Source organism: Eubalaena glacialis, chromosome 1, assembly GCF_028564815.1.
Source record: "Eubalaena glacialis isolate mEubGla1 chromosome 1, mEubGla1.1.hap2.+ XY, whole genome shotgun sequence".
Lineage (NCBI taxonomy): Eukaryota > Metazoa > Chordata > Mammalia > Artiodactyla > Balaenidae > Eubalaena > Eubalaena glacialis.
In genome coordinates this window covers 184,227,865-184,252,734 of record NC_083716.1, presented here as the reverse complement: position 1 = coordinate 184,252,734, position 24,870 = coordinate 184,227,865, and the positions used below count along the sequence as shown (strand labels likewise).

Sequence of the window (24,870 nt, the reverse complement as noted above, 5' to 3'; positions counted from 1 at the left end):
CCAGGAGCCCCACAGGGTCCTGCTGGGTTTCAAAATGAGCTTATTTGATTAGTAAACCCAGGTAGAATAAAAATTTTGTATTTAATGCTAATAACTCTAAGACATGTCTATTTTTATTAAACCAACAAGTTTAAATTAACTTTAATACTCAGTATTTTCCCAGATCATGGAAACTTGAAAAACATTTGGGTTAGTTTTCATCATATTTCTGAGAACTTTAGGAATACTGAATTTATAAGTATTTAATTCTAAACCAGTTAAATAGAGATGTTTTAAAATTAATTTTGGCAATATTGTTACCCGAAAACTGGGTTTGCCTCTTGGTGGGTGTCAAGTCAAAAAACACAACGAAGTCAAAAATCAGGAGAAGGAAGAATTTATTACTTGCAACAAGTAAAGAGAACACCGGGGATCTTTCCCAAAGCAGTATCTCCCCAAACAGCAAAACTGGGGAAGTTTTAAGTGAAGGATACATGCATATTCGTGAAGGGGCTAGAACAGAGGATAATTCAGCATAGAATTGGGGCAAAGGTTGACAGAGTCCCAGTTTTAGTTGATTGAAGTCACGAGGGCCAAAAAAGTTCAACATCATCATTTCATCCTCCACCTGGGTTGGGGCCTTAGTTCCTGCAGAACTCAAAGATATATATCAGATTGTTACCTATATCCCTTGAGAAGGAACTAGGACTCTGTTTTATCACTGTACTATTGCTTCTTGACTGCTTTTCCTTTGTTCCTGCATTCCCTCACTTCCTTTAAGATCATTAATTACTGAGGCCTGTTCAAGGGCAAGCATTGTGGCCAGGCTTAGATCACAAAATGGCTTAGGTCAAAATGGCTTCCTTTTTTTTTCTTTTAATTGAAGTATAGTTGATGCTGTACAGCAAAGTGATTCAGTTATACACATATATTCATTCTTTTTTTATATTCTTTTCCATTATAGTTTATCACAGGATATTGAATCTAGATCCCTGTGCTATACAGTAGGACCTTGTTGTTTATCCATTCTATATATAATAGTTTGCATCTACTAACCCCATACTCCCACTCCCTCCATCCCCCACCTCCCCTCCCCCTTGGCAACCACAAATCTGTTCCCTACGTCTGTGAGTCTGTCTCTGTTTCGTAGATAAGTTCATTTGTGTCATATTTTAGATTCCACATGTAAGTGATATCATGTGATATTTGTCCTTTTCTTTCTGACTTACTTCACTTAGTATGATAATCTCTAGTTCCATTCATTTTGTTGTAAATGGCGTTATTTCATTCTTTTTTATGGCTGAGTAGTATTCCATTGTATATATGTACCACATCTTCTTTACCCATTCATCCGTTGATGGACATTTAGGTTGTTTTCATGTCTTGGCTATTGTGAATAGTGCTGCTGTGGACATAGGGGTGCAGTTATCTTTTTGAATTATAGTTTTGTCTGGATATATATCCAGGAGTGGGATTGCTGGATCATATGGCAACTCTATTTTTAGTTTTTGAGGAACCTACATACTGTGTTCCATGTCGACTGCACCAACTTACATTCCCACTAACAGTGTAGGAGGGTTGCCTTTTCTCCACACCCTCTCTAGCATTTGTTATTTTGTAGACTTTAATGATGGACATTCTGACCGGCCTGAGGTGGTACCTCATTTCAGTTTTGATTTACATTTATCTAATAATTAGTGATGTTGAGCATCTTTTCATGTGCCTGTTTGCCATCTGTATGTCTTCTTCGGAGAAATGTCTACTTAGTTCTGCCCATTTTTCAATTGGGTTGTTTGGTTTTTTGTTGTTGAGTTGTATGAGCTGTTTGTATATTTTGGAAATTAAGCCCTTGTAGGTCGCATCATTTGCAAATTTCTCCCATTCCATAGGTTGTCTTTTCGTTTGTTTATGGCTTCCTTTGCTGTGCAAAAGCTTGTAAGCTTGATTAGGTCCCATTTGTTTATTTTTGCTTTTATTTCTATTGCCTTGGGAGACTGACCTAAGAAAACATTGGTACAAAACATTAGAGAACGTTTTTCCTATGTTCTCTTCTAGGAGTTTTATAATGTCATGTCTTATGTTTAAGTCTTTAAGCCACAAAATAGCCTCTCTTATGTCAAGAAAGCCATGCCTGGTTCTCTTTCTCCAGGGATCCCATACCCTATCTGCTTGCAATACCATCCGAAGGTAGAAAAATATCACACATCTACAACATATGTATACAGATACACACAAACATATGGGCAGATGCAGAGAACTTATAGCTCTCATTTTTAAAAGAATTTATTAGGAGGTACACTAGTACAAAACTCACTAGTTTATAAAAGAATAGTTGGATTCAAATTTTGTTTTGGCAGTTGGAAAAAGTTGTGTTCATCTGTTCAGATGACTAAAGCCTTTTTACTAATATTTATAGATAAGATTTTTAAGATTTCTCATTTGCCCCATTTCCAAATATTTCCACCCTTCTTTTTGTTTTGTTTTGTTTTGTTGGATGAGAAACATCTCCCTAAAGTTTGCATTTCAAAGAACGGCTCTTAGGTCCTAGAGAAGATGGGGGTAGAAAATCTACATCACAAAGGCACAGTTCATTGTCCCAGTAACTACAAGCATTTTGAGATGAATAGGCGAGGTTTGGGGATTGGCAAAAGGACAGGTGAACTTTGAACCACTTTCTAGAGCCACACCTCTGGTCCTGTAGAGATTTCCAAGGCAAAGACAGTTGTTTCCGGTTTTCCAAAGAACTGGGTTGCAGCCTGAATGATAAAGAAACTGACCCACCCTTCCGACTACATTTTTTCCAATTTGCTTCTTTTCTCTGGGTACATAGTTTCATTTTAGCTTAGGGGAGAAAGCCTAAAAAAAATTCCTGCCAGGCTCTGAGTGTCAGCTATTGTCATTCACCTTATAGAGTTTCCCCACATCTAGACTTGATTGCATTCCTGTGGCATCAATTAACATGTTTCTCTGTCCGCTTTAATCATCTACAAACTTCCAGTTAGATCTAGAGGTTTGATCTTATTAAGCTTTAACATTTTTTAAAAACAAAAACATTTCATAAGTGGTAATAAGCTCTTCCATCAGGAGATAGTGATATCTAGTGTTTTTCTTTTTATGTTAACAGCCCTCAGTGATAATTGCCTAGTTCCATTATTTCCATTAAGGGCTTGCAAAATGGTAATATTCTAATTATATCTTTTCTTCTTCATTTATTAGCTATACTATTTCTATAATATCTATTTGTATAATTTCCCTGACCTCAACTATTTAACTACCAGGAGGTAAAGCTCATAAGAGAAAGGCAGGCTAAATGCTTGATTCTTTCCCTTTACTTACCAGTTTTCAGAGTAATGAGTTGGTTTACTAGCAACCTCCAAAGGTGACCAATTAAATTCTTTTAAAAATACCATTATGATCTCATGGATTTTAACATACTTGATATGTTTAATCAATTGCAGTTATTCTTACTGATGCTCAAATTGTGGGAACCTTCTCAAGTTAGCTCCTGAGTCCTTTTACATATAGTAGTCGTATCAAAGAAGAAGCTATCAAGCTTCTTCACTGTTTATATGACAATATTTCCAGGCTCATCTTATACATTTCTTGCTCCAGATCTCAAAGTAGCCGTTTCTCTAAGCCCTAGAGACCACAGTCTAGGCCGTGGTAGTATTTATTTCTCTGAGGTTGTTCACTGTTTCTGAGCCTTTTCAGTGAACAGAACTAGGAAAATAGAAGTTTAAGGATAAAAATGCATTATGAGTTCATACTCATATTTTCAATACAAACTTGAGTACAAAGTTTTGCTTCTTTGGTTTTGTAGTTGTATTTCTTTTTGCTAAAAATCTTGGTCCCTTCTTTTAGACTACTTTAATACTTTCAGAATTTTTACTGACAATTTGGTGATCAAAGATGACATAAGATTTTTTTGTAAGTTTTTTTTTTTTTGTCCTGAGGGTGTATCCCACTAGGAATCAAATTACATAAATTACTGTGTTTTAATATCACTGGTGCTCAAAATATTAAACAACCAGTTGGAACCAATCAACCCCTTCTATGCCAAGATCTAACCTTTTAGTTGTTGAACTGTGGAGAGCTGGAGGAAGGGTAGTATCTCAGGTCAACCCCAGCTTACCAACCCATTTAGTATTGTTCCAATATTTTAAAAACTGGGAATGCCATACTCTGCATCCCAACTTGTTATAAGCCTTGCTGTCATTGAGTTCCCTTCTAGCTCCAACAGGAACCTATACAGTCACTCAGTTGAGGTACCCTTTTCCTGCTTCCTTACCCTACTAGCCTTTATTTATACATTTATCTAAAAATTTTACAATGATACAAATGATTATTTTACACGATTCTTGAAGTTCTGGCCAATAAAATAAGCAAATACAGAAATATGAGTTATGACTATTAGGAACTTAAATTAACAGTATTTGGAACCAATATCATTAGAAATCTAAAACAAAACAAACAAGAAAATCTTAAGTAGAAAAAGCAAATTATGAGCACAAATTTGTAGGCCAAGCAGGCCTAAAAATCTCTTATAGTGGTGCCAGCTATAGTGTTAGCAGGCCTGGATCAATTAGTAATTAAAACTGAAGTTAAATATAATTAAAAATTACACAATTTGCAACTGTTTTTATCTAATATCACTAAAATTATTTAAGAATTACTTGAGTGATTGTCTGTGATACTGCCTTCCCTAAAAGCTCTCTTTCCTAAGAAGTGGTATCCCTCTCCCTCTCTACCATCCACATGGTTGTAGGCAGAACTTTTCTTGCTTACATGACCCCACTCCCCTGGTAACACTTGTTGGGTCCAGGGGTAGGCACCTGGCCTAAGACAGTACAGTCAGAGGCTTTCCTCTGAATTTTTCAAGTTGGAATCAAGAAAGAGAGGCAGCCACATGGTTATTAAAGAACACTGACCCAAAGAACTGTTGTTATCCTTGTTTTCCGCTTTGTGGGGACATCCTGTCTGCAGTGAGAGCAGATGCAGGCGACATGCAGAGAGGAGCTGAGCCAACTGTCAAAAGGAATTTTGATGGCAGTGGAGTTCCTGCAGTCATTCCTGAGGCCCAACTGCAGCCCTGCCCATCTCTTAGGTTGTTTTTTTTTAATGCTTCCTTGGAATCCATAAGCCAATAATTTCTAATTTTGCCAAAGCTAATTCAAATTTGATTTCTGTCCCTTGCTATCAAAAGAATTCCCACTTCATTGACAAAGGGAAATACACAGAATAAATTTTCTATAAGTAATAGATTTATATTTGAGTAATGTCTGTTTTATTATACAATACATAAATCCCCTCAGTTCCCCCAATATTAACAATAAAAAATCCAGAATGTTAAAGGATTTTTGATTATGTGATTTTTTTTTTAAACATAGGTTTCATAGTCTAGGATGTGGTGGGAGAGGCAGGACGTAAGTCTAGAAAAGTACATTTAGATTAGAACATATAGAGCCTTAAGGTTATGTTAAGGAGTTTGGACTTTATCCTGTAGGTGTAAGGATCCAGTTGGAAATACCTTTAGGATATTTGGATAGGTCATTGTGGTGGCAATATGGACCTTCAGTTAAAGTGGGAAAAAGTTGCAGACAGGTCCTCATTTTGGAAACTTAATCATTTGAAGGCTATTCCAGGTATCAGAGGCCAAGTTGATGAGTGACTCACCTAGGAAAGTTATCCTGAAAATGGTTGAGAGAGGGAAGAATTCAAGAGACATTTCAAAGGTAGACTTGACACTACTTAATGACCACTTGGACATACGGAATGAAAGTGAGGAAATATAGAAGGACTGTGAATAGATGGTGATACCATCAACACAGGAGAAGGAGGAGGAACAGATTTGAGAAGAAGACACTAATCTGACTGAGCATCACCACTGACCTTTATGGTCCATTTTAGCAGGTATGGTGCTGTGCCCCCATGTAGCACTCACAGTCTCTGTCACTTCAAAGACAGCCATAATATGATTCTATCTTGGAAGGTTGTTTGAACTTTATTGGAACGCCTCCGCAATGTAGGAGACCAAGGAAATCATTAAGTTCTGGAAAGTTAGCATTCCTACTTGGAAGACATTAGTTGTGGTTTTGTCATGCTGGTGTGTATTAGTCTAATATAATATGTTTTATATATTAGATATGTAATATATATAATGATATATTTTATTTATTTATGGGTTTGGTTTAATGGATATTGTAAAAGAATGATTATAGCCAACCTAAAATTTTATATATCAAAAAGAATATCATCATCTCATTATAGAGGAATTAAAATTTTATAGTGAAATAAAATTAGAAATAATATGATAAAGTGATATAAGCCTCAGATTTTCTTTTTATTTATTTATTTATGTATTTTTTCATTCTTTAAGGGAAGTAATTTCATTTTAACAACCTTTAGGCGTAGCAGCTTTTCAAAAGTAGCAACCTCCCTTATAAGCCTCAGATTTTCAAAGTAGATATTTCTATGTTCAAAGCAACTAACCAGTAGTCCCTTTTTCACTATACTTTCCCTGGGGAGCTAAATTGCTTTTGTCCACCTGATTTCTAAAGCAAAATTATCAAATACCATCAATGTAACTTGTTGTGTGTTAAAAGCAGAATTAGACACAGTCCCAACTTACTGCTCCAAGATTTTCTGAAAAATGAAAAATTCCAATTCGCGGATGGTGATTTTGTCAAAAGTAAAAACTCAGCAGCTCATAGACTTGTGAAATAACTGACATCTTTAATATTTTGACAGCTCTAATGAACTACAGGAAACTTTGTCCAAATTCCATTCAATTTGATTTGGTTTTCTCTCATCAACACTGATTAAGGGAAATAGAAAGCAAAGTACAAATGTCATTTTACACTTTCTAATAGCCACGCTGAGGTAATAAAACATGTAAAATTAATTTTAATAATATGTTTTATTTAACCAAAAATTTCCAGAATGTTACCACTTTAACATACAGTCAGTATTTTAAAGTTTCTAATGAAATATGTTACATTATTTTTTCGTACTAAGTCTTCAAAGTCTGGTGTATATTTTATACAGCACATCTCAATTCAGAATAGCCACATTTCAAGTGCTCAAAAGCCTCATGTGGACAGTGCAACCTTAGATAAAAGTCACAGCTGGAGACAGCAACATCTTTCAGAGATTTATGCTGCCTTCCCCTTAAATTACACGAGGAGTACAACACTCTGAGCACAATGTTTACCACTTGTAGCTCGAAGGCCATTCCAAGTCTGAGTGGAAAATGTATGATGCAGATTATAAATACACACTCAAATATTTAATGTTTTTTATTCTAGTGTCTATCCCTGCAACTCTCTTTTCCACGTTTCAAAGAATAGAAAATGGTGCTACTTTTCTGTCATCATGAGTTATGGATTAGATAACAAGGAAGGGTGGAGTTACCATTAAATGGCATTTATTCCCAGTTACAGAAGTAATATGCTATTCTGGTGAGGGCACTAGCTTACGAGGCAGATTTGAGTTTTCATTCTGGCTATGCCACTAACAGTATGACTTGCAACAGGTCAAGTCAATTCTTTGAAAATTTTCTCATCTCTAAAATGAGGATGGACTATATTAGTAGCTTTAATCATACTCTGAGTAGCCTACGGGTTTATAAGGGAAGAGTGAGAAGGAAATAAGTAGAATTTTTGTCACACACACACACACACTCCACCAGAATCAACCACTGCAGGATCAAGTTTATTTGTTTTATAAACTAATCTTCAGTGTAAACCCCAAAACTAATTAAAATTTTAAATACTATAACCAGGAAATGTAATCATCTCCACTTTTCAACAATATACAATATGATATTCTCATCTTCTGGCCCATAACTAAAGGTCCTTTCACATACCTTTTTCTCAAACTTCCTTGTCACTAATCTTACCCCTTCCAAGTTGCTCGTCAAGTTACCAAATCATTAGCCACTATTGATTCCAGGAAGATTGAACAATGAGATATATTTGTTCAAAATCTGCCCATTGTAAGGACTGTCTTTTTCCCTCGTCCATCTGGTCTCTAAGTGAGCTATAAATCCTAAAGCAATCCACTCCAAGCCAGTAAGACACATCTGTAACCCAGGTTTTAATTTTTTCCTCCTAAGTTAATTGGTCATAGTGAAAGCCCCCATGAGGCAATAACAAGGCTCACAGGAATAGGCAACAGGAGAATATGAGCAACTTGTTCATTAAACTTACTTGCTTTCAGGACCTGTCCAGGCCTGGTTCTATATTTACCTTTTCAACTTGAGGTAGGAGTCTCAGATAACACCTGGATCATGATGAGCAAGTGGGATTGCAGTTGTTTGGTGTTCCAGGGTTAGATGCTCCGCTTGGACCCAGTAGTAAACCGCTAAAATTCAAAGAGGTCCACCAAAATAGTGTCTCTTCTTCACGGGAAAGGGCTCAAGTACAATGTTTAACACTTACTTTAGAATCATGACCAAACATATTCTCTACACCACTGAACCCTTGAACATTTTTCAAAGTTTCAAAGATATATATACTTTCTACTCTTTTGTCCCGGTCTATGTAGTGTTAACAGTCTAATGAGCCGATGTGATGTCCTGTAATGAGGAAAATGGCCACATTTTGGCAGGCAGACTCTCGACCACTGTGCCACCAGGGAAGCCCCTAAATTTCGTTCTTTTTTATCACCGAGTAATATTCTATTGTGTGTGTGTGTGTGTGTGTGTGTGTATATATATATATATACCATATTTTCTTTATCCATTCATCTATTGATGGACATTTAGGTTGCTTCCATATCTTGGCTATAGTAAATAATGCTGCTATGAACACTGGGTGCATGTCTTTTTGAATTAGTGTTTTCATTTTCTTCAGATATATACCAAGAGTAGAATTGCTAGAGCATATGGTAGTTCTGCTTTTAGTTTTTTGAGAAATCTCCATATTGTTTTCTATAGTGGCTGAACCAATTTACTTTCCTACCAACAATATACTAGGCTTCCCTTTTCTCTACATCCTCGCCAACATTTCTGACAGGTGTGAGGTGATATCTCATGGTTTTGATTTACATTCACTGATGATTAGCAATGTTGAGCAGCTTTTCATGTGCCTGTTGGCCATGTGTATGTTTTCTTTGGACAAATGTCTATTCAGTTCTTCTACCCATTTTTTGATCGAGTTGTTGTTTTTTTTAATATTGAGTTGCATGAACGCTTTATATATTTTGGATATTAACTCCTTATTTGTCATATCATTTGCAAATATTTTCTTTCATTCAGTATGTTGTTTTTTCATTTTGTCAGTGGTTTCCTTTGCTGTGCAAAAGCTCTTAAATTTAGCTAAGTCCCATTTGTTTATTTTTTCTTTTGTTTCCTTTGCCTTTGGAGACTGATCCAGAAAAATATTGCTATGATTTGTGTCAGAGAATGTTTTGCCTACATTTTCTTCTGGGAGTTTTATACTTTCCAGTCTTATATTTAGGTCTTTAATCCATTTTGAGTTTATTTTTGTATATGGTGTGAGAAAGTCTTCTAATTTTATTATTTTACATGTTGCTGCCCAGTTTTTCCGAGCACCACTTATTGAAGAGACTATCTTTTCCCATCATATATTCTTTCCTTTGTCATAGATTATTGACCATAAGGGCATGGGTTTATTTCTGGTCTCTGTTCCATTGATCTATGTGTCTGTTTTTGTGCCAGTGCCATACTGTTTTGATTACTGTAGCTTTGTAGCATAGTTTAAAGTCAGGGCGCATGATACCTCCAGCTTTGTTCTTTTTCCTCAAGATTGTTTTGGCTATTCAAGGTCTTTTGTTGTTCCATATAAATTTTACGATTATTTCTTCTAGTTCTGTGAAAAATGTCATGGGTATTTTAATAGGGATTGCATTAAATCTGTAGATTGCTTTGGGTAGTATGAACATTTAAACAATATCAATTCTTCCAATTCACAAACATGGGATATCGTTCCATTTCTTGGTATCATCTTCAATTTCCTTCATCAGTGTTTAATAGTTTTTGGCTTATACGTCTTTCATTTCCTTGGTTAAGTTTATTCCTAGGTATTTTATTCTTTCTGGTGTGATTTTGAATGGGATTGCTTTTTCTTTCTGATAGTTCATTATCAGTGTATAGAAAAGCCATAAATTTCTGTATATTAATCTTGTATCCTGCAAATTTACTGAATTCATGTGTTAGTTCCAATAGTTTTTTGGTGGAGATGTTAAGGTTTTCTATATATAGTATCATATCATCTGCAAATAGTGACAGTTTTACTTCTCCCCTTCCAATTTGGATGCCTTTTATTTCTTTTTCTTGTCTGATTCCTGTGGTTAGTACTTCTAATACTATGTTAAATAGAAATGGTGAGAGCAGGCATTCTTGTCTTGTTCCTGATTTTAGAGGAAAAGCTTTCAGCTTTTCACCATTGAGTATGATGTTTACTATGGGTTTGTTTTATATGGTCTTAATTATGTTGAGATACGTTCCCTCTGTACCAACTTTGGTGAGAGTTTTTGTCATGAATGGATGCTGAATTTTGTCAAATGCTTTTTCTGTGTATATTGAAATGATCATGTAATTTGTATCCTTCCTTTTGTTAATGTGGTGTATCACATTGATTGATTTGCAGATACTGAAGCATCCTTGCATCCCTGGAATAAATCCCACTTGATCATAGTATACGGTCCTTTTTACATATTGTTGAATTTGGGTTTTTTTTTTTAAATTTTTTAATTTAATTTTACTTTTTTTTATACAGCTGATTCTTATTAGTCATCAGTTTTATACACATCAGTGTATACACGTCAATCCCAATCGCCCAATTCAGCACACCACCATCCCCACTCCCCCGCGGCTTTCCCCCCTTGGTGTCCATATGTTTGTTCTCTACATCCGTCTCTCAACTTCTGCCCTGCAAACCGGTTCATCTGTACCATTTTTCTAGGTTCCACATATATGCGTTAATATACGATATTTGTTTTTCTCTTTCTGACTTACTTCACTCTGTATGACAGTCTCTAGATCCATCCACGTCTCAACAAATGACTCAATTTCATTCCTTTTTATGGCTGAGTAATATTCCATTGTATATATGTACCACATCTTCTTTACCCATTCATCTGTCGATGTGCATCTAGGTTGCTTCCATGACCTGGCTATTGTAAATAGTGCTGCAATGAACATTGTGGTGCATGCGTCTTTTTGAATTATGGTTTTCTCAGGGTATATGCCCAGTAGTGGGATTGCTGGATCATATGGTAATTCTATTTTTAGATTTTTAAGGAACCTCCATACTGTTCTCCATAGTGGCTGTATCAATTTACATTCCCACCAACCGTGCAAGAGGGTTCCCTTTTCTCCACACCCTCTCCAGCATTTGTTGTTTGTAGATTTTCTGATGATGCCCATTCTAAGTGGTGTGAGGTGATACCTCATTGTAGTTTTGATTTGCATTTCTCTAATAATTAGTGATGTTGAGCACATGTTTCATGTGCTTCCTGGCCATCTGTATGTCTTCTTTGGAGAAATGTCTATTTAGGTCTTCTGCCCATTTTTTGATTGGGTTTTTGTTTTTTAATATTGAGCTGCATGAGCTGTTTATATATTTTTTCCTTTTTATATATTGTTGAATTTGGTTTGCTAAGATTTGTTGAGCTACCAACTCTAGGTAGCTTAAATAGAATGGAATTTGTTGGAAGGATGCCAAATAGTTCACAAAATCTATGGGAAAGTTAAAAACCAAACTCAAGAAATAGAAACCAAAAGACGCTGGCAACAGATAACTCAGCCAAGGACCTCTGTTGGAACAGTCTAGTTAGAATGCTGGCAGAACTTGGGCAAAACCTATTAAAGGAAGAGTCTAGGCAGAATGCTTCCAGTGACACTGCTACCACCAGGCATTCTCTTCTCCTGGGTTATTGACATCACCACTCTCTCTGTAAATAAATTGCCGGTCCCTGTACCTTTGCATCACTCCTGGATTCAGCGTCAGAATCTCACTGGGTAAACCTCAGTTATATGCTGATGCCCTTCCTATTTAGAAGAAGGAAGATGTGCCCTTCTTCAGTTTCCATACTGGGAAAAGCATTCATATGCTAGGTAACCAAAACACACACACACGCACACACACACACACACACACACACACACACACATCCAAGCCATCATACTTGGATTTATTTCTGGACTTCCTATTCTATTTTATTGGTTGTTTATTTTGTTGCCACTATGATATTGTTTCAGTTTCAGCCATTTTATAATTTCTTTTAAAATCTGATCATTCAAATCCCCTTCCCGCTCAAAAGTTTAAAACTTTTTTTCTTTGCTCTTCTTAACTTCATTTTTCTCAATGAATTTCAGAACTCTTTTATCAAGATTCCAAGACTATCTAATTAGAATTTTGATTGGAATTTTATTATATTTATGAATACTTTGAGGGAATAATTTTAAATTTTTACAATGTTGAACCTTCTTATCCAAGAACATGGTATAGCTCTCTATTTAAGCCTTCTTTTATTTATTTATTTATTTATTTATTTTTTGGCTGTGTTGGGTCTTCGTTTTGTGCAAGGGCTTTCTCTAGTTGCGGCAAGCGGGGGCCACTCTTCATCGCGGTGTGCAGGCATTTCACTATCGCGGCCTCTCTTGTTGTGGGGCACAGGCTCCAGACGCGCAGGCTCAGTAATTGTGGCCCACGGGCCTAGCTGCTCCACGGCATGTGGGATCTTCCCAGACCAGGGCTCAAACCCATGTCCCCTGCATTGGCAGGCAGATTCTCAACCACTGCACCACCAGGGAAGCCCTAAGCCTTCTTTTAAACTCTTGGTTAGTTATATAGTTGTCTTCATGTAGATTTAGCACATTTCTTAAATTTCTGTTTTTGTTGTTAGGGTAAATGGAATTTGCTCCATTTTGTTTTCCGTTAAAAGAGTGTCAAGGCCCTCTTTTTGCCCAAGCAAAATCTTAACATCTCATAACCTTACTAAGCAAATAGTTCTGTGGTTTCTCTACTAAGCTATATTAATCATCATTGAGCTAAATTCTTCCTAGGTTTATCCAGCTTCCATTATAGAATTAAATCTTATACTTTGTAGTATAAATTTGAGTTTGAAAGTTAAAAGTAAGGAATGTCCATTTATTCACATAATTTTGGTGTTCTATTGTCAAAATATTCAGAAGATTGTCAAAGGAAATGGAAAAACCAATTGCTCTCTTTGGTAAACATGGTGTGAATCACTCAGAAAAGAGGGACATCCTAACTTGTTCTTTTCACTATGGATGCCAAATCTGAAAAAAGAGAATGGACAACCAGATTGGACAGATAGCAAAATTCTGAGTAAAAAAATTACATTAACTTTGTGCCTGGTGCAGGATTTCTTATCCAGTCCCTGCTCAATCTAATACAACCCAGGCCTTAGCCATGACTTAAGGAGTCACTGGAGAGAGCTAAGAAAACATTTGGAAGACCTTTGAAGCCTTCTGAGGACTGGTCAGGGATGAACTTCAGCATCACCCAGTCACTGAGGAACTCCAGCTGCCAATTCATTCTTGGTAGCTGAGACATTAGGAACTCTACTCAGTACTCTGTAATGACGGATATGGGAAAAGAATCTAAAAAAGTGTGGATATAGGTATATGTATAACAGATTCACTTTGCTGTACTGCAGAAACTAACACAACATTGTAAATCAACTATACTCCAATAAAATTTTTTTTAAAAACATATACTTCAAAAAAAAAAGAAAAAGGAATGTCTTTCAGGAGAGTAAATTCAGAAAAAACAATCAGAATTGGATAAATTGGAAGACAGTGGCCACTGTACTAGTACTACAGTACCCCCTAGTGGAAACAAACAAACATGGTCTTGTTTATACCAAGAATGACCCAAGTCTCTTCCACAGGCATTTAAAATCTGGAGGGGCCTCAGTGATCAAGTAGGTCAACATCCCTAGCTCCAGAAAAGGAAACTGAGGAACAAAAAAGAAATGATTGGCCCAAGTTTACATAGCCAACCCAAGGCTAAAGTCCAAGATTCTTAACTCTCATTTTTCTTCCTTTCCCCTCCCCTTTCTTTCTTCCTTCTTTTTTCAACATGTACCATGCACCTATTATGAAGCAGAGTGCTAAGAATACAAATATAAAAAATATTTGGTCTTTGCCTTCAAGTCTAGTTTTCTTTCAAGCCTACTTCTTTTAACACATTTCAAGGAATGAATTTGCGGAGAATGACCAAACAACCATGTAGGCGAAGGTTCTCAATCATCCACAAATTGACTCACAATGTGATTAACTATTGAGACTGGACTGGAAAACACATTTGCAAATGTCGAAAGTGCCCTTGACCAGGTTCAGACCATTTCATGAAGAGAGAAGACTTTACAGATTTATAACTGAATTCTACTGCAAAAAATGGCAATAGAATATTGAAGGTTTTATGTGTGCCCAGCACCTAATCCCAAACATTATCATTTGAGTGCACTCCATTGAGCAAATCCTTATTGAGGACCTACGTGCAAGGCATGTACTAAACACCAGGTTTAGTATGGTAAAGAAAACAGATACGGTCCTGTGGTTTCTGCTCTCATAAAGCTTACAGTCTCCTATATATGTGTGTGTGTGTGTGTGTGTGTGTGTGTGTGTGTGTGTGTAATTCTCTAAATCCCAGGAAAAGTGTTTTCCCCATTTCACTTTGGGAAGTCTTATTTTGATATTATGGAAATCAGGTAGTATGCAAACATTTTCTAAAATTACTCTGCCCCCACCATAAGGGAAATAAATAATAAAGATTTAGGAACAGATAGGACTGGAATTGAATCCCAGTCCCACCATTTACAAGCTATTAGACAAACTGATTCACTTCTCTAAGCCCCAGTTGCTTCTATAAAATGAAAATAATATTTATCCTTTGGGAGAGATGATGTTTTATCATTATCCTTATTAATTCCTAAACAGAGACATTACTTCTTGAGTCAAAAGCATGAATTATATATTCTTTTTCCTAAAGTTCAGATAAATTATCAAAAGAGAAGAATTAATATTGTTCACTCAGTTTCACAAGAATGTCATTTTCCAGGATTAATACAGGAAAATATTCATGGCCATTGACATTTTAATTAAAAAAAAAAATAAGGTAAAATCCTCTAACAGTGGTTGCTATTACAAAAGCATTTCTTAATTTTTAAAAATTTATTTATTTTGTTTTATTTATTTTTGGCTGCATTGGGTCTTTATTGCTGTGCACGGGTTTTCCCTAGCTGCGGCAGGCACGCGGGCCTCTCATTGCGGTGGCTTCTCTTGTTGCGGAGCACGGGCCCTAGGCGCACGGGCTTCAGTAGTTGTGGCTCTCGAGCTCTAGAGCGCAGGCTCAGTAGTTGTGGCGCACAGGCTTAGTTGCTTTGTGGCATGTGGGATCCTCTGGGACCTGGGCTCGAACCCGTGTCCCCTGCCTTGGCAGGTGGATTCTTAACCACTGTGCCACCAGGGAAGCCCCTGCAAAAGCATTTCTAAAGGCTATTTTCTTCCATGGGTGAACATGGCCTTGCTCCACAGAAATAAAACCTGTTATTTCAGTTATGATGAATAAACCTGGTATGACCATTGTTTAAAGGATTTTTTAGTATATTGTATCTAAACTTACCACTCCACCTATTTGTTTGTCAAAGGCAAGAATCATGTTTTACTTTCACTATCCTCCCTGCCCAATGGTACCTTGCATAGATTTAGAGCATGCTAAATGTGTGCTAAGTAAAAAGACCATATCTTATTATTTGCTATTTGATAAGTAAGCTGAGAGAGAAAATCTGGCCTACGTTATAGGTACACTTACTTTGTCATACCTGCAAGTAGCAATTATCAAACAAATTCCATTCCTATAACATTCCTTCTAGAGGAATGGAGGACTGGTATGTTTGCACATGGCGTGCATGCAGCAGGCCAACTTCCTTTCCCTGTTGTAATATTTCCTAAAGCTTGCTCCACACAACACCGGTCCTACGAAAAGCCCAGGGTTTCAAGATCAAATAAGTTTGGGAAACTTTGCCCAGCACTTTCCTCTCTTGCAAGTTCACAGTGCCCATTGGTAAACTAAAGACTATTAGAAGTCCTGGCTGTAATAAAGAAAACTGTTTAAAATGGTTTTACCTAGCATTCCCCAAATTTATTTGACCAATGTTTCACCTATAAACATTCTGCAGAACTAGGAGCTTCTGTGGAACACACTGACTTCAGGAAACTGCCCCTCAGTCTTCAAAGGACCTCTTTATCTTGTTAACACACACACACACACACACACAAATACACGCACGCACGCCTGCCATTTCATCTCCAAATCTTGCAGGAGTGAGAATATGAGCATTTCCAGCAACATCTTAACTATGGAAAAATTACACCACTTCGGAGGTCCCAGAAAGTTAACACAATTTAACTTTATTTATGTAAGAAGAGTTCAATTTGAATACAGGAAATGGCTCCGCAGGAATGCCTGTCATAAACACCGGTAACAGATATCCAAATTCTGTTTTGCATCTGGGAGGGACGGAGAGAGAGGGGGGAAAAACATAAAATTATCGCCACCAAATCTCCCTGATGTTTCTTACAGTTTTCTACAAATCAGTATACAGTGTCCATTTTCCCATAACTCCATCCTGGGACTTCCAGTTTACTTTTCCAGTTTTTGAGTGTTTCTCATTCTCTTCTCTAGATGGCAGCACAGATGAAAAAATGCCAGAAAACCTCAGAGCAGTCTGGCCTCAAGCACAGCAAACAGCTCTCAACAGCCTGCCCCCAGCTCACCCTTCCTTTTCATACAAAAATAAACACAGAACCTGAGGTATGATGGTTGACATTTAATTTTTTCAAATAGATTTACGGGTATATGAGGATGGAAAGAATTAATGACAAAGTGATATCAGTGAGTAAGGAAACTGACTACTTAGCAGCGTCTCTCCCATGCTAGTTGTGTTTTCTGTATCTGAAAGTTAATGTCATCAATGTGCAGGTCATGCATCCTGCCATATAAGCATATAAGCATCCTTACACTGGGCATGTGAAACAGCCAAACTCCAAGCCACTTGGTTTGCTATAAGTATTGGATTCATTTAAGATACATAATAATGCTATTTTACTGATTCTTTTGTCAACCGATGCTTTGAATGTGCTGTAAAGTGATTGCCATGTCACCAGATGCTGCACAAGCTTAGAGCTTAGGAAGTTAGCATGAAGGGAACAATGCATTAAAAGCTGAAAGTTACAGTTACTTTAATAAGGCAAGAAAAAACGAGTGGAATGGACTTAGAAGATCTTTATATCAAAGCCCCACTAGGATTTTCTTAAAACCTCCCTTTTCCTGGGGTCATTGAATCTCTTTATTAAACAATAAAATGGGGTCTACCAGCAAGATGTTCACTAAAAAATCTGCTGACAGAGAGAATGTAAGGACGATGAAGCCCTCAACGTATGGCATTTCAAGGGTTCAGGAGTACTCCAAAGAACACTAAATTGTTCATGTGTAGTGAACTGGACACACACTAAAATGCGACCTGTGCCTTTTAAACAAACAAAAAAACTCACCATGGAGAGTGAAAATAAATATAGTGTGTAAATAAACCAACCTGAGGCCAAGAGTGGATTGTGGTTCATATTTAAGAAAAAATCGATTTGCGGTGATCAGAGTCCTTTATAAATTTTCTTTCTCCTTTTTTTTTTTCCCAAATATTGACATATTTTATTATTCAATATCAACAATTACATTGTTTTTTTGGAATTCTTGAATTTTATTTAATTTATTTTTTTATACAGCAGGTTCTTATTAGTTATCCATTTTATATATATTACTGTATTTATGTCTTTTCTAGGTTCCACATATATGCGTTAATATACAATATTTGTTTTTCTCTTTCTGACTTACTTCACTTTGTATGATAGTCTCTAGATCCATCCACATCTCTACAAATGACCCAGTTTTGTTCCTTTTTATGGCTGAGTAATATTCCATTGTATACATGTGCCACATCTTCTTTATCCATTCATCTGTCGATGGGCATTTAGGTTGCTTCCATGACCTGGCTATTGTAAATAGTGCTGCAATGAACATTGGGGTGAATGTGTCTTTTTGAATTATGGTTTTCTCAGGGTATATGCCCAGTAGTGGGATTGCTGGATCATATGGTAATTCTATTTTTAGTTTTTTAAGGAACCTCCATACTGTTCTCCATAGTGGCTGTATCAATTTACATTCCTACCAACCGTGCAAGAGGGTTCCCTTTTCTCCACACCCTCTCCAGCATTTGTTGTTTGTAGATTTTCTGATGATGCCTATTCTAACTGATGTGAGGTAATACCTCATTGTACTTTTGATTTGCATTTCTCTAATAATTAGTGATGTTGAGCAGCTTTTCATGTGCTTCCTGGCCATCTGTATGTCTTCTTTGGAGAAATGTCTATTTAGGTCTTCTGCCCATTTTTTGATTGGGTTGTTTGTTTTTTTAATATTGAGCTGCATGAGCTGTTTATATATTTTGGAGATTAATCCTTTGTCCGTTGATTCATTTGCAAATATTTTCTCCCATTCTGAGGGTTGTCTTTTCATCTTGTTTGTACTTTCCTTTGCTTTGCAAAAACTTGTAAGTTTCATTAGGTCCCATTTGTTCATTTTTGTTTTTATTTCCATTACTCTAGGAGGTGGATCAAAAAAGATCTTTCTGTGATTGATGTCAGAGGGTGTTCTTCCTATGTTTTCCTCTAAGAGTTTTATAGTGTCCAGTCTTACATTTAGGTCTCTAATCCATTTTGAGTTTATTTTTGTGTATCATGTTAGGGAGTGTTCTAATTTCATTCTTTTACATGTAGCTGTCCAGTTTTCCCAGCACCACTTATTGAAGAGACTGTCTTTTCTCCATTGTATATCCTTGCCTCCTTTGTCATAGGTTAGTTGACCATAGGTGCGTGGGTTTATCTCTGGGCTTTCTATCCTGTTCCATTGACCTATATTTCTGTTTTTGTGCCAGTACCGTATTGTCTTGATTACTGTAGCTTTGTAGTATAGTCTGAAGTCAGGGAGTCTGATTCCTCCAGCTCCGTTTTTTTCCCTCAAGACTGCTTTGGCTATTCGGGGGCTTTTGTGTCTCCATACAAATTTTAAGATTTTTTGTTCTAGTTCTGGAAAAAATGCCATTGGTAATTTGAGAGGGATTGCATTGGATCTGTAGATTGCTTTGGGTGGTATAGTCATTTTCACAATGTTGATTCTTCCAATCCAAGAACATGGTATATCTCTCCATCTGTTGGTATTGTCTTTAATTTCTTTCATCAGTGTCTTATAGTTTTCTGCATACAGGTCTTTTGTCTCCCTAGGTAGGATTATTCCTAGGTATTTTATTCTTTTTGTTGCAATGGTAAATGGGAGTGTTTCCTTAATTTTTCTTTCAGATTTTCATCATTAGTGTATAGGAATGCAAGAGATTTCTGTGCATTAATTTTGTATCCTGCAACTTTACCAAATTCATTGATTAGCTCTAATACTTTTCTGGTGGCATCTTTAGGATTCTCTATGTATAGTATCATGTCATCTGCAAACAGTGACAGTTTTACTTCTTCTTTTCCAGTTTGTATTCCTTTTATTTCTTTTTCTTTTATGATTGTGGTGGCTAGGACTTCCAAAACTATGTTGAATAATAGTGGTGAGAGTGGACATCCTTGTCTTCTTCCTGATCTTAGAGGAAATGCTTTCAGTTTTTCACCATTGAGATTGATGTTTGCTGTGGGTTTGTCATATATGGCCTTTATTATGTTGAGGTAGGTTCCCTCTATGCCCACTTTCTGAAGAGTTTTTATCATTTTGAATTGAATTTTGAATTTTGTCAAAAGCTCTTTCTGCATCTATTGAGATGATCATATGGTTTCTATTCTTCAATTTGTTAATATGGTGTATCACATTGATTGATTTGCATATATTGAAGAATCCTTGCATCCCTGGGATAAATCCCACTTGATCATGGTGTATGATCCTTTTAATGTGTTGTTGGATTTTGTTTGCTAGTATTTTATTGAGGATTTTTGCATCTATATTCATCAGTGATATTGGTCTGTAATTTTCTTTTTTTGTAGTATCTGGTATCAGGGTGGTTTTGGTATCAGGGTGATGGTGGCCTCATAGAATAGGTTTGGGAGTGTTCCTTCCTCTGCAATTTTTTGGAAGAGTTTGAGAAGGATGGGTGTTAGCTCTTCTCTAAATGTTTGGTAGAATTCACCTGTGAAGCCATCTGGTCCTGGACTTTTGTTTGTTGGAAGATTTTTAATCTCAGTTTCAATTTCATTACTTGTGATTGGTCTGTTCATATTTTCTATTTCTTCCTGGTTCAGTCTTGGAAGGTTATATCTTTCTAAGAATTTGTCCATTTCTTCCAGGTTGTCCATTTTATTGGCATAGAGTTGCTTGTAGTAGTCTCTTAGGATGCTTTGTATTTCTGCAATGTCTATGGTAACTTCTCCTTTTTCATTTCTCATTTTATTGATTTGAGTCCTCTCCCTCTTTTTCTTGATGAGTCTGGCTAATTGTTGATCAATTTTGTTTATCTTTTCCAAGAACCAGCTTTTAGTTTTATTGATCTTTGCTATTGTTTTCTTTGTTTCTATTTCATTTATTTCTGCTCTGATCTTTATGATTTCTTTCCTTCTACTAACTTTGGGTTTTGTTTGTTCTTCTTTCTCTAGTTCCTTTAGGTGTAAGGTTAGGTTGTTTATTTGAGATTTTTCTTGTTTCTTGAGGTAGGCTTGTATAGCTATAAACTTCCCTCTTAGAACTGCTTTTGCTGCATCCCATAGGTTTTGGATCGTCGTGTTTTCACTGTCATTTGTCTCTAGGAATTTTTTGATTTCCTCTTTGGTTTCTTCAGTGATCTCTTGGCTATTTAGTAACGTATTGTTTAGCCTCCATGTGTTTGTGTTTTTTACGTTTTTTTCCCTGTAATTGATTTCTAATCTCATAGCATTGTGGTCAGAAAAGATGCTTGATATGATTTCAATTTTCTTAAATTTACTGAGGCTTGATTTGTGACCCAAGATGTGATCTATCCTGGAGACTGTTCCATGTGCACTTGAGAAGAAAGTGTAATCTGCTGTTTTTGGATGGAATGTCCTATAAATATCAATTAAATCTATCTGGTCTATTGTGTCATTTAAAGCTTCTGTTTCCTTATTAATTTTCTGTTTGGATGATCTGTCCGTTGGTGTAAGTGAAGTGTTAAAGTCCCCCACTATTATTGTGTTACTGTCGATTTCCTCTTTTATAGCTGTTAGCAGTTGCCTTATGTATTGAGGTGCTCCTATGTTGTGTGCATATATATTTATAATTGTTATATCTTCTTCTTGGATTGATCCCTTGATCATTATGTAGTGTCCTTCCTTGTCCCTTGTAACATTCTTTATTTTAAAGTCTATTTTATCTGATATGAGTATTGCTACTCCAGCTTTCTTTTGAATTCTATTTGCATGGAATATCTTTTTCCATCCCCTCACGTTCAGTCTGTATGTGTCCCTAGGTCTGAACTGGGTCTCTTGTAGACAGCATATATATGGGTCTTGTTTTTGTATCCATTCAGCAAGCCTGTGTCTTTTGGTTGGAGCATTTAATCCATTCACATTTAAGGTAATTATCGATATGTATGTTCCTATGACCATTTTCTTAATTGTTATGGGTTTGCTTTTGTAGGTCCTTTTCTTCTCTTGTGTTTCCCTCTCAGAGAAGTCCCTTTAGCATTTGTTGAAGAGCTGGTTTGGTGGTGCTGAATTCTCTTAGCTTTTGCTTGTCTGTAAAGCTTTTGATTTCTCCCTCGAATCTGAATGAGATCCTTGCCAGGTAGAGTAACCTTGGTTATAGGTTTTTCCCTTTCATCACTTTAAATATGTCATGCCACTCCCGTCTTTAACCTTATGGGAGTTCCCTTGTATGTTATTTGTCATTTTTCCCTTGTTGCTTTCAATAATTTTTCTTTGTCTTTAATTTTTGTCAGTTTGATTACTATGTGTCTCGGCGTGTTTCTCCTTGGGTTTATCCTGCCTGGGACTCTCTGTGCTTCCTGGACTTGGGTGGCTATTTCCTTTCCCATGTTAGGGAAGTTTTCGACTATAATCTCTTCAAATATTTTCTCTGGTCCTTTCTCTCTCTCTTCTCCTTCTGGGACCCCTATAATGCAAATGTTGTTGCGTTTAATGTTGTCCCAGAGGTCTCTTAGGCTGTCTTCATTTCTTTTCATTCTTTTTTCTTTATTCTGTTCCATAGCAGTGAATTCCACCATTCTGTCTTCCAGGTCACTTATCCGTTCTGCCTCAGTTATTCTGCTATTGATTCCTTCTAGTGTATTTTTCATTTCAGTTATTGTATTGTTCATCTCTGTTTGTTTGTTCTTTAATTCTTCTAGGTGTTTGTTCTTTAATTCTTCTAGGTGTTTGTTCTTTAATTCTTCTAGGTCTTTGTTAAACATTTCTTGCAGCTTCTCGATCTTTGCCTTCGTTCTTTTTCCAAGGTCCTTGATCATCTTCACTATCATTATTCTGAATTCTCTTTCTGGAAGGTTTCTTATCTCCACTTCATTTAGTTGTTTTTCTGGGGTTTTATCTTGTTCCTTCATCTGGTACATAGCCCTCTGCCTTTTCATCTTGTCTATCTGCGAATGTGGTTTTCCTTCCACAGGCTGCAGGATTGTAGCTCTTCTTGCTTCTGCTGTCTGCCCTCTGGTGGATGAGGCTATCTAAGAGGCTTGTGCAAGCTTCCTGATGGGAGGGACTGGTGGTGGGTAGAGCTGGCTGTTGCTCTGGTGGGCAGAGCTCAGTAAAACTTTAATCCGCTTGTCTGCTGATGGGTGGGGCTGGGTTCCCTCCCTGTTGGTTGTTTGGCCTGAGGCGACCCAACACTGGAGCCTGCAGGCTCTTTGGTGGGGCTAATGGCGGGACTCTGGGAGGGCTCACGCCAAGGAGTACTTCCCAGAACTTCTGCTGCCAATGTCCTTGTGCCCATGGTGAGCCACAGCCACCCCCCACCTCTGCAGGAGACCCTCCAACACTAGCAGGTAGGTCTGGTTCAGTCTCCTATGGGGTCACTGCTCCTTCCCCTGCGTCCCGATGCACACACTACTTTCTGTGTGCCCTCCAAGAGTGAAGTCTCTGTTTCCCCCAGTCCTGTCGAAGTCCTGCAATCAAATCCCATTAGGCTTCATAGTCTGATTCTCTAGGAATTCCTCCTCCCATTGCTGGACCCTCAGGTTGGGAAGCCTGACGTGGGGCTCAGAACCTTTACTCCAGTGGGTGGACTTCTGTGGTATAAGTGTTCTCCAGTTTGTGAGTCACCCACCCAGCAGTTATGGGATTTGATTTTATTGTGATTGCGCCCCTCCTACCTTCTCATTGTGGCTTCTCCTTTGTCTTTGGATGTGGGGTATCTTTTTTGGTGAGTTCCAGTGTCTTCCTGTCGATTATTGTTCAGCAGTTGTGATTCTGGTGCTCTCACAAGAGGGAGTGAGTGCACATCCTTCTACTCCGCTATCTTGAACAAATCTCCTTTTTTTTTTTTTTTTTTTAATGAAAGCAACCATTCTAGGAAATTACTCTAAACACCGCATCTTTCCTTGAAGGAGTACTCTTTGATACTCCTTGGGTTTAAATTAGTTAATGCTATGATGAGTCAGGCTATCTGCTTTTCCCAAAACATCTCCTGGTGCTCTAAGGTTACTGAATGCTCTTCCCTGGGCTCTAAGTTTAGAAACAAAACCAAGCCCTAAAATGAACAGGCATAGAGGCACTGAGATAGATAGTGCAGAATATGAGGGAGTGAAGGAAGCTGGGATGTTAAGTATCACCCAGCCACCAGCTTACATAGGTCACAAGGGTCATACCATTCCACACCATCCAGAACTGCCAACCAGCAGCCCTCAACTATAGCCTTTTTCTGGAGTCAAGACCCAACTCATTCCTTCCAGACACCCATGAGTCTTGGAGGTGTGACACACCAGGACAAAGCTGAATCCGGAGAGGTCTGACCTATTAATTCTCCTGCATCAATGCAGCTGCCAAACCACCATCCCTCAGACCCCTGATATCCCTGATGTGTGCCCAAGAGAGGGGCCCTTTCAATGAGTTATCCTCTTAGGAACACTCATCCTTATACCTGACTCAGTGTTCCACTCCTCCCTTTTCTCCTTCATTTTTCCTCTGTGACCCCTGGAATCCCATTGCATCATCAACAAAGCCCCTGATACCCCCATCCTCTTCCCTTAGAAAGCTGGCTTTACCCCAGGCACAGTGCTTCCTCTGCAGCCCTCACAAGTGGAGACTGCCGGGTCAGGTCCTTTCTGTCATACACACCCATTTCCATGGGTCTCAGTTCTCTGCCCTCTGAGACCCAGGCAACATAGCCATTATGCCACACTCTGTACTCTAGCTGTCATCTTCTGACTGGCTGGTCATACCCTTTATTTATTGAAGTCATTGGCAATGGGCCCACAGTATTCCTTTTCATTCCAAATTCTGCCAACAATCTGGCCCATTTGGTATGTCCATGAGGCATTCTTGACCTCTCAGTTCCTTGATTCCATCTCCAATTACGTTTTCCATTCTGTTTCAATCACTCAATCCCATGGTCACTCCCAGACTTTGTCATCGAGAAACCACAGCACTGGGAATTCCCTGGTGGTCCGGTGGTTACGACTTGGCGCTTTCACTGCCATGGCCCGGGTTCGATCCCTGGTCAGGAAACTAAGATCCCCGCAAGCTGCCCAGCACAGCGAAAAAAAGAGAAAGAAACCACAGCACCTCTGAACCTATGACGTTCTATTCCTCCAATTCTTCTCACTTGGTTATTTTCACTCTATCAGTTTTCCAAAAGTAGAATCTTTCCAGTTTTTTTCTGTCTCCTTATTTAT

At 37.6% G+C, this 24,870-nt stretch overlaps 1 long non-coding RNA gene across 2 annotated transcripts in view; it reads left to right on the top strand.

Annotated features, from left to right (window-relative positions):
* Positions 1–24,870, top strand: part of LOC133098983 (uncharacterized) — a 134,938-nt gene that overhangs the window by 56,021 nt on the left and 54,047 nt on the right. For both annotated transcript variants that reach the window (XR_009702279.1, XR_009702280.1), the window contains exon 3: positions 16,659–16,787. This is a non-coding gene — a long non-coding RNA (uncharacterized LOC133098983). The remainder of the gene's footprint in view (positions 1–16,658; positions 16,788–24,870) is intronic.